The sequence below is a fragment of the Mixophyes fleayi genome, chromosome 10 (assembly GCF_038048845.1).
Source record: "Mixophyes fleayi isolate aMixFle1 chromosome 10, aMixFle1.hap1, whole genome shotgun sequence".
NCBI classification, from domain to species: domain Eukaryota; kingdom Metazoa; phylum Chordata; class Amphibia; order Anura; family Limnodynastidae; genus Mixophyes; species Mixophyes fleayi.
The window spans coordinates 40,523,566-40,532,782 of NC_134411.1; the positions used below are offsets into that span (position 1 = coordinate 40,523,566).

General features: G+C 41.9%; 1 protein-coding gene across 3 annotated transcripts in view; it reads left to right on the forward strand.

Moving 5' to 3' along the window:
• DENND2B (DENN domain containing 2B) overlaps window positions 1-9,217 on the forward strand; it is a 149,723-nt gene that overhangs the window by 10,965 nt on the left and 129,541 nt on the right. For 2 of the 3 annotated variants that reach the window (XM_075188527.1, XM_075188531.1), the window contains exon 3: window positions 1,758-1,834. The exons of the other annotated variant lie outside the window; for it this stretch is intronic. The gene's annotated coding sequence lies outside the window, so the exon portion shown is untranslated. The remainder of the gene's footprint in view (window positions 1-1,757; window positions 1,835-9,217) is intronic. 3 annotated transcript variants of the gene reach the window in all.

Sequence of the window (9,217 nt, forward strand, 5' to 3'; positions counted from 1 at the left end):
TGTTAAGCTTACTGGGCCAGACTGGATTAGAGCCAGCAGAGATCTTGTGCAAGAATAGGCTGTACACCCCTTTATAGAGTTTACCAGAAGTGTGAAATCTAAGGGCCTATGTAGAAGAACAGAGTGCAGAATACGTCTTTCCCTCTGGAGTCCCATTTGCGTAATGTAAAGAATGAAAATTTGCACTGCGAGTGCCCACAGATTTGCATGCACCTAACCGTTGCACCTCGGTACATCTGGAGAGGCAGAAGGGGAGGTCTAACATAGGCCAAGTATAGTAAAAACACGTTCATGCAAATGCGGCCGAGGCAGACCGGCGCGGAGATGCATAAACGCCTATCAGGAGCCATATAAACGCCGATGGTCCTTTCTGATTAGCTGATTGCGAATTGACCCCTGAAGCTGATAGGTGCTTTTTGCATTCATCGTGTATATATTTTAGCATTTTGTGGGTATATTTATAACACTTTTTTTTCAAATTTCATTCTTGCTTGAGAAGGAATATTATATCTTCTGTGTTATTTCAAGACTTATAGCAATGCGTTTTATACTCTCAGAACAAACATTAAACTGTTCCTGTGCTTATGACCTGTCTGTATGTATGTGCATAGGCAAACCGAGGGGGTTCCCTAGTACATGGAAACCCCCCATCCAAGCCTGAATAATTGAGGTGGCTGGACCCTGCTCCCACTTCACACAGCTCTGCTTGAAACGGGAGAGGTGCGTGCACCTAACAGTAGTGCACGCAGCATTGCCCATGTATATTATGGGGATAGGAAGAGTTGGAGAGCAGCCAAGCACTGTCTAATATTATAGCCACGTCCCCATACATGCTGGTCATGCCCACTGGAGGCGTGGTGTGGAAACCCCCCTCTATAAATCCTGCGTTTGCCCCTGATGTGGGTGTATGTACGCCTGATACAAACCTGGCAATATGCCACCGGTGCAAAGCTGGAGATATCTTAAGATGCCTATGTCTCGCCATATGGGCGTAAATGTGCTATTTTTACGGACTTCATTATTTAGCGTAAATTAGGAATAACATGCGTCCAACTCGGCATCAGGCCCATAGTAGCTCAGTGGTTAGCATTGTTCATCCTGGAGCCCTGGGTTAGAATCCGGACTGGGGACAATACCTAGCCCACTTCTTGGTAATAACTTCAAACCATTTCTGTCTGTGGGTTTTTCCTGCTGCTGCTACAGTACAAGCCCACACTGATGGGTTATTTGGCCACCGACTAACGTGGTTTAGGTGTCTGTGATGTCAAATTAGATTGTAAGCTCCACTAAGACGGAGTAATGTACCTGAATATATTATCTGTTCTGCGGAATATTCTGCACTATATAAATACAGGATAATATGTTTGTTAGTTTCTCTAATACTGTTTTCACCACTAAGGAGCTCCCGCTGCAGCCCTGTCCTGCACTGGTGGTGGGGGGTTATATGCTCCAATCCATCCAATCCGCTCAAACATTTTCCATCATCCTCTCCAAGGAGAACTTTTCTAGATACATTTATCAATGATATTAGCCGAGAGGTGCTCTCTCTCCCCGTTTATTGGAGAGCGGGGCCGTGGTGCAGGCTGAACTCGTCTTGTGCCTCTGGCACGTCTGGAGCTATCCAAAGTGGCAAACCCCCCAGTCCTTTCCCCCCCTCCTCATCTTTTTTTTCCTGGCGGTTTGGGTTTAGTGTTTCACATTCATCTCCCACTGACGGCTCGTCCCCACTTCCTGTCTTTGCAATTTTGTTTTCTCAGTTTCCAAAAAAATGAGTTTCAGGCAGAGAGATCAGAGCTGAGGGGAGACCAGAGACACCAGCTCACTCCACAGACTGGTACGTAGAACTTTAATTTACTTTAATTCATTGATTCTAAAATCACATTGTATGAGAATAATGAGAATAGTGCAAGATGAGATTGTTAGAGGAGGGAGACAATGAAAGTATCTGGTACCCCGAGCACCAGAAACTCATCCTGGGGCCTCATCCTGGGGCAATGAACCAATTCAGTGTTCGGTCTTCTCTATTATAAAACCTTTATTTCCCATGTGGTATATGTGTCAGACTTATGTGCAGGTTTCTCTGTCTGATCATTGAGTAATCATCTCCCAGAGGTTGTTAAAGGAAATCATTAGAACATCCCAGAGTCTATTTTCTTAATAGCATCTTTAGCAGATCTTAGGGAGCTTTGCATCCGATGCTAAGAAATGTCAGCTCCATGTGACAGTCTAATAAGGATATCAGAGATGTATAGGGGTAAAGGTGGGACCCTCACCCTCTGCCCTGCGTCTGTTCACCCAGAGAAGGATGTCTGTCTCATATAACTCTATTGAGCTGATTATGGAACTTGCTGGAAACAGTCACAAAATACGCAGAACATAAAGACTGCCCGGCTATGTACAATGGTTACATATATGTATATATTAGGGATATTGTAATTTCCTGCTGAGTGTGATACTGAACATCTGGAACTAGAGACATTCTTCTGTTCTCCAGAACCAGTGAAAAGTTTCAACAATGCAGCACAGGAGTCGTAACATTTTTTATCCACTAAAAAGCCACTTCTTTCCCTTCTTGTGGCTGCATATGTGATATATTGCAGCAGTATGACTTTTATACAATACAAATAGGACAAATAAAACAGGGACAGACACAGGGAGATTGTTTAGACACAAGTGTATCAGATTTGTAGAAGTGGGGCAGCATTTTCCTAACGGCATGCAAGAATATGGCAATTTTTGTGTTGGAAATTTGCACAGCTCATTTAAAAAAGAATATATACGTCTACTAGAGGGTTTTATGATTCTTCCCAACAGACCGGCAGAGTCCTCTCTTGCAAACCCTTCTGTTACTAAGAACCAGCTCCCTGAGATGGCATTCACTAGGCTTCCATGCCTGAATCATTCTGACCGGCCAGTCCATGGTATAAAGATGGAGTATGAGGAAAGGCTGCACCTGATTGGGTGAATTGCATCAACTGTCCAATCAGCAGCCTTCCATCCTACACTATCTCCATACCATGGGGTGCAGGAGCGGATGCCAGTGCACCAGTGTTCTATGAGTGCCTGATACTGACGGCATGGGGTAGTCAGGTGGGGGCAGTGATTCACTAAAGTGGTGCTTATACTGAAGTATCGTGAGACAGTGACAGAGTGCTGAGGAAGTTACACAAAAGGATTTTACGCAGCTAACAGTATAGAATTTTGTCCTAAGGGTCAATTTATCACTAATACACAGACAGTAACTTGGTGTGACATACAGTGTACACGAAAACATCACTGATATAGGGAGATGCAGTGCAACACATAGTGTCATAGAGCTATATGTAGTTTCACAGTCTGCCTGTCTCCAGATATATATATATATATATATATATATATATATATATATATATATATATATATCTCTATATACTTGCTGCAGTGGAGAGATTTGTCCTGGCTATCTGTGACGTGCCACATATGGTCCATAATATGTGAGATGAACCTTGTTATATAATAGATGGTAACCTCTGTCGGTGAGAACTAAGCATCTTTGATCTGTTGAGGTTGGTACTTATGAATACGCCACTAAGATGTATAATGCCTCCAGTTAGTCATCTGATTCAGGGAATTCTAGCCATCTGATCGCAAGCATAAGATTGGATTCTAGTCATCTGATTGCAGGCAGGAGATTGGATTCTAGTTATCTGATCGAAGGCAGGAGATTCTTGTCATCTGATCAGACAGTGGATCCTAATCATGAGCGCAGGCAGTGGATTCTAGTCATCTGATTGCAGGCAGGGGATTCTTGTCATCTGTGCATAGGCAGGGTATTCTAAATTCAAGTCACCTGATTGCAGACAGAAGACTGATAATTACATTTTTGGCGAAAGTTTTGGTGATCTGACTAGATAAGGATGGAGAAATCCACTTCTTGTGTATTGAACAGGAGTCTTATTGTATTATATCGCGTACCTGAATATAAGAGCATTGGGTTATACAGTAGTTGTGTTATAGAGCATGAATGAGTCTGTTATATGTCCTGAAATAATAGTGTTTATCACCTGATGGTATCCGCCACGTTACTTGGCCTCATCCTTCCTTCCATACATCAGTATTTATCTTCATTTTTAATGACAGCATCACTGAGCCATAAACAGGACACAGCAGCTGGACAGATAAGTCAGGTCTACCATAGTCTTATCTCTTCCTTTCTCTTTCACTGAGGACCTAAATCAGCCTCATTAGGACCCTTCTCCACGTCTGTTACATACGTGTTGTCTGCACACAGCGGAGGCTGGTCATCCTGTCACTGGTTCCTGGTTCATACGCTGATTGTTGGATCAGTCCACACATAGCTGCAGAGTCGTAACGTAAAATGTTAGCTCCTGGGGTGAAAATGAAAAAGGCCACACCCCTAGCCCTTAATTTTAACCAAATGAACCTAAAATATTCAGAAACTGCGCCCCCTTCAGCGTTGCGCTCTGGGCGGTTGCCCCTATCGCACAGCCCTAGTTACAGCCCTGTATAGCTGATTCCACTGTGTGTGGATGACAATACACCTGATCATATTCATCTGATAGTAATTTAGCCTTAATCCCAGAGTTTATATTGCCTCAGTCCTTAACACTGAATCTGTCCTAATTTCGTCTGTTCCTCTAACACAGCTGTATCTCCTATCAGTGACCTAACCCCTGGTGGCAGGATGGTCTGACTGTCAGTGACCTGCCGTTACTGATAACTTCTGCTGGTGTCTCCCACCGACGGTAACTGTCAGCTGGGTATCACCGTGGTGCCCCCGGATGTCGGAGAGCTGCCACCAGAGCGGGATCTTTAAAAAGAGAAGAGTTTATTGCTCAATAGTAGCTTTTAAAAGAGCCGTTGCCCAGCACTAAAATGTAGTGATGGTAGAAATAGACAGACAGAGAAAAATACAATTTACATGGACCCTATTCACACCTTAACATTGCACTTAATGCAGAAGGGATACACTTCACAAAAACTGGGAGCGCCATCGGAGGTGTGTGAGATTAGACATGTAGCCTTGTTTCAGGCAGATTCCTTGTTGATATAAACTTGCAGCGTTACAATGTGTCACATAGAAACACCTCACCGAGTGATCTGCTCTGTTGCCTCTTCTGTACCCTAGGTCAGAGCTCATAGACGGGGCCATAGTGTAATCTGAATTTACAAGCATGTGCAAGCAATAAAGAATATAGACAAGATACGGTTGGGTTTGGTTGGGCTAATAAGATGTTACTGATATGGGAGATGACCAGGACCGCACACATTTACTTCTAGTGTAAGACTGAAACATCCATACTGGGAATCATTGTTGTTTATTCCACACCTAAGTGGTTCATGACTCTCCTGTTGCCCCCAGACCCTTCGTTAGTTGATGAGAGAACATTGTACTTTGTTACAGTTCTGTTATCCTGTCTGGTAGGAGCCCTTTGATGCTGTGTGTGGAGGCCGGACCTCTACTGATGGGTGGGTGGGCTGTTTGGGCCTCCAGAGCTGTTGACTGACGGAGGGGAACATGACTCGCTCTCCACCCCACTGTTCTGAGGCTAACAACCTTGGGGCCAATTTAAGGCAAGGAGGCCTAATATGTACTCCATGGAATACTAAAGAAGGGTGGATTACAGGCTAATTCCTTATACATACTGGATACAAATATACATCCAACCTTACTAATATATCAGTGCCACAGTCAGGGAATGACAAATTGGTGCTTATAGACGGGTCCAGGAGGGGAGGTCTCCGGACCCCCAGGGTATCAGTATTGCAATTATATTCCTGTATATCAGGACACACACATATATTAAGGCGTAGAGCTTAAGTAACATGACGACTGTCACTCAACAAGTCATACTATAGAAGATGAGGGTTAAATTTATCAAGCAACCAATCAAATTCTAGTTATCATTTATTTAGTACATTCTATAAAATAACAGCTAAAATCTTATTGATTGCTACAGGCAACATCTCCACTTTTTCAAACCTGTAGCTTGATAAATTGTTAATTGTTCATTATTATAATCACATCTCCAATGAGGATATCAATGTAACAGTCCTCACCATCTCCTACACTACTAGTTTCCGATGCTTGAGCAGAGCCTCGGTCAGGTGCTGGAGGTGGGCGGCAGAGAGGGTAGATTTGTCCTGGTGGATGATTGCTACGTTCTACTCATTGTCTCTATTCCTGGGTGTGTTGTTCTCTGTGTAGTGTAATGGAAAGTCTTTGCTGGGGTGCATTTTTGGAATCCTTGTCGTGTTTAGGAACTATCTGTATCACAGTTGGCGCATGACGGCCTCCTCTGCTCAATTTTTAATGGGTCTCCAAAGAAAACAGGCAGGGGGTAAAGAAAGCAACGCTCCATACTGGGAGGCAGAGCTCTCCTGCCTCCATTACAGCGTGAATCATACGGATAAATCTGTAAACATCTGAACGTCTCCCAGATCTGAGAAACATGTTGCAGTTTATAGAAGTAACAGCCAGAGACATGTCAGATGTTTATAGGGTTTGAAGAGACAGAAGAAGTTTGGCCGGGTGTAAGATAGATGTAGGGGGATTTCTGTGTTAGTAATAGGAATTATCAGACCATTGTTCAGCTGGTACCCAGTTTGTACAGTCTAGACCTTGATATATTGTGTTCAGTCAGTCTTTATAATGTATATTGCTGTGTGTGTTTACAGCATAAAGTTATATTCTCTTCTATAGAGGTGATATATACCTGCTAAGGAGAAAATATGGGGAGCACTTAGAGGTAGATGTAACAAGCCTTCTGAAAAGGAAAAATATAGGTGTTGCCCATAGCAACCAATCAGATCTTAGCTATTGTTTTCTAGAATGCAGTAGATACATTATAGCTACAATCTGTTTGGTTGCTATGGGCAACACCTACACTTTTTCATTTATAGAAGGTTTGATAAATCTACCCATTATGGTGATGTTTATAAACTAGTGAACAGCCGATTTGGCCCCAGCGGTAGTTTTTTGTTACTTTGCTGCAATAGCTGATTTTTTAATCAACAAGAAGTCAGACTTACCGATGTGATGGGGCTCCTTGCGGTAAGTCGACCTCTCGGAGACAAAAAGTAAAGACAACAGCACCCCCAGAATAAAATAGTTAGCAAATATTGAATGCCAATATAGAAATTTGTACCAGTGGTAGGTGCGATTGGCACCTAGTGAACATAGCTCCCCACCTTCCAATCCGCAAGACAGAGCCCTCAAATTGAAACTGCGGTAACCAGACAGTGATAGTTATCGGTACAGCGAAACGTTTCCAGACAGTGTCCCTTATCAAAGCAATCCCTTGATTGGATAATTGTGGAAATAATTTGTTTCCTCATAACTTAATTGCTTCCATAATTGTATAGTAATATTAATAAATGCTTTTGTCACAGCTCATTTTGTTGCAGTAATTGTCCCATTATTACAGTAAACACAGATATTTTGACCATATATTATAGATAGATTACAGTTTCGACACATAAACAAATATATTTTATGCATAAATAAGGAACACATTACCCGGTGTATGCATTACAATTCATATTCAGATTGGAACTAATTCAAAAAGAGAAATGCTCTACAATTGAAAAAGAAGGGTATGATTACATACTCTCTGTACAGTGCTGTGCAATATGATTATCGCTATGTAAATAAACAATATTACATATATACATTTCATAGTGTGTATATATATATATATAATCTCAATAACATATAGATAGTATATATAAAGCAGATAGTATATATAAAGTCTTACACATAGTACACAAATATACAATACCAGTGATCCACTCCCTCCAGTTCCCCACTGATCTGCTCTGAACTGTGTGCCTGTTTTACATCTGTAATGACTTTGTCTGTGCTGCTCATCTCTGTACCCTGTTCTCTTTTCTTTGGGCCTCGTTTAGAGGTGGCCGGATATCAGTTTTTATAGTGCAAATATTTAAAATAATAGTGTGTTTCGCCACTGCACATGCGTATCAAAATGCATCTGTATAGAAATGCGACTTCAACGTTTATTAATATCTCAGTCCAGGCAATATTTTGTCTTGTGTATAAGACACTTCATTACATTATTATATTGTGTGCAATAGGGTGATGCGAGTTTAGCATTTAATACTAATACTGTCACCCGCATCTCTACGTTATGGCTAGGATTAAATATACACATCTGTACACCCGTGTTGGAAACACTGCGAATTTGGAGATGGACTTACCTGGTGATACACGTGACTTAACATACACATATAAGTACTTTTATGCGCCTGAATTTTTATGCCTTCATTTGGAAAGCAAACATTGTGCATAGTTGTTTTCCTTAGGTACTTTGTTTGTTTTCCCAGCTTCTCTTTATAGTTTATATTTTCCTAGTCCATTATTTCTTGTTTCTGTGTAGTTACCTCTTTGTGCTTCCTCTCTTGGGAGTAAATTTTACCTCAATGCAGAATTTGCAACTGAACAAACCAGAATGCACTGCAGGGTTGGAAATACAATCTGTTTGTTTTGCATGCAGTTAGATAATGTGCACACATATTGGCTTACTCTATTTTTGGGGATTTTAGAGTTTGGGCAGAGTTTTGAGAGTCAACCCTGGTGTTGTACCTACATGAGGAATCAGTCACGTGAGAGTTGTGTCCAAAGTCCAACCAATCTGGAGAGATGATAACCATTCGCAGATGTCCAAATAGATTTCAGATGGATCTTTGACACAAATATATATATAAACAAAGGGTAGTGCAGCATGTCGTGGTAAATGTTGTGCTCCAACAGGGTGTATGTAGAATATAGTGTACATATCTGTATCTGTAAGAGGCATATCTGCACTCTCCCTCTGCGAATGTGTATATATGTGTGTATATATATCTACTATATAAATGCCTAGTGCCGTGTGTGTGAAAAAAAAAAACCAAGCTGCAGCGCCACCTGCTGGGCAGAGTTATACACTGACCTATATATTTATTGAAGGAGAAGTGACAGTTGGGAGTGGTTGGTGGTTGCCGGGGGTGACAGTGGGGAGTTTTTAACACCTTAAGTAGCTTGATGAAGGATGTGGCGATGAAGATGAAGGATGAGGTGATGGAGAAAAATGATGAGGTGGTGACATGTGGACAAAACCACGTTAAAAAAGGGCGCTTGCGTCGGGAAGTAACGCTCTTCCCCTGAGGAGGCCTGGGCTAGGCCCAAATGCATGACAAGAACCTTTTTAACACCTTAAGT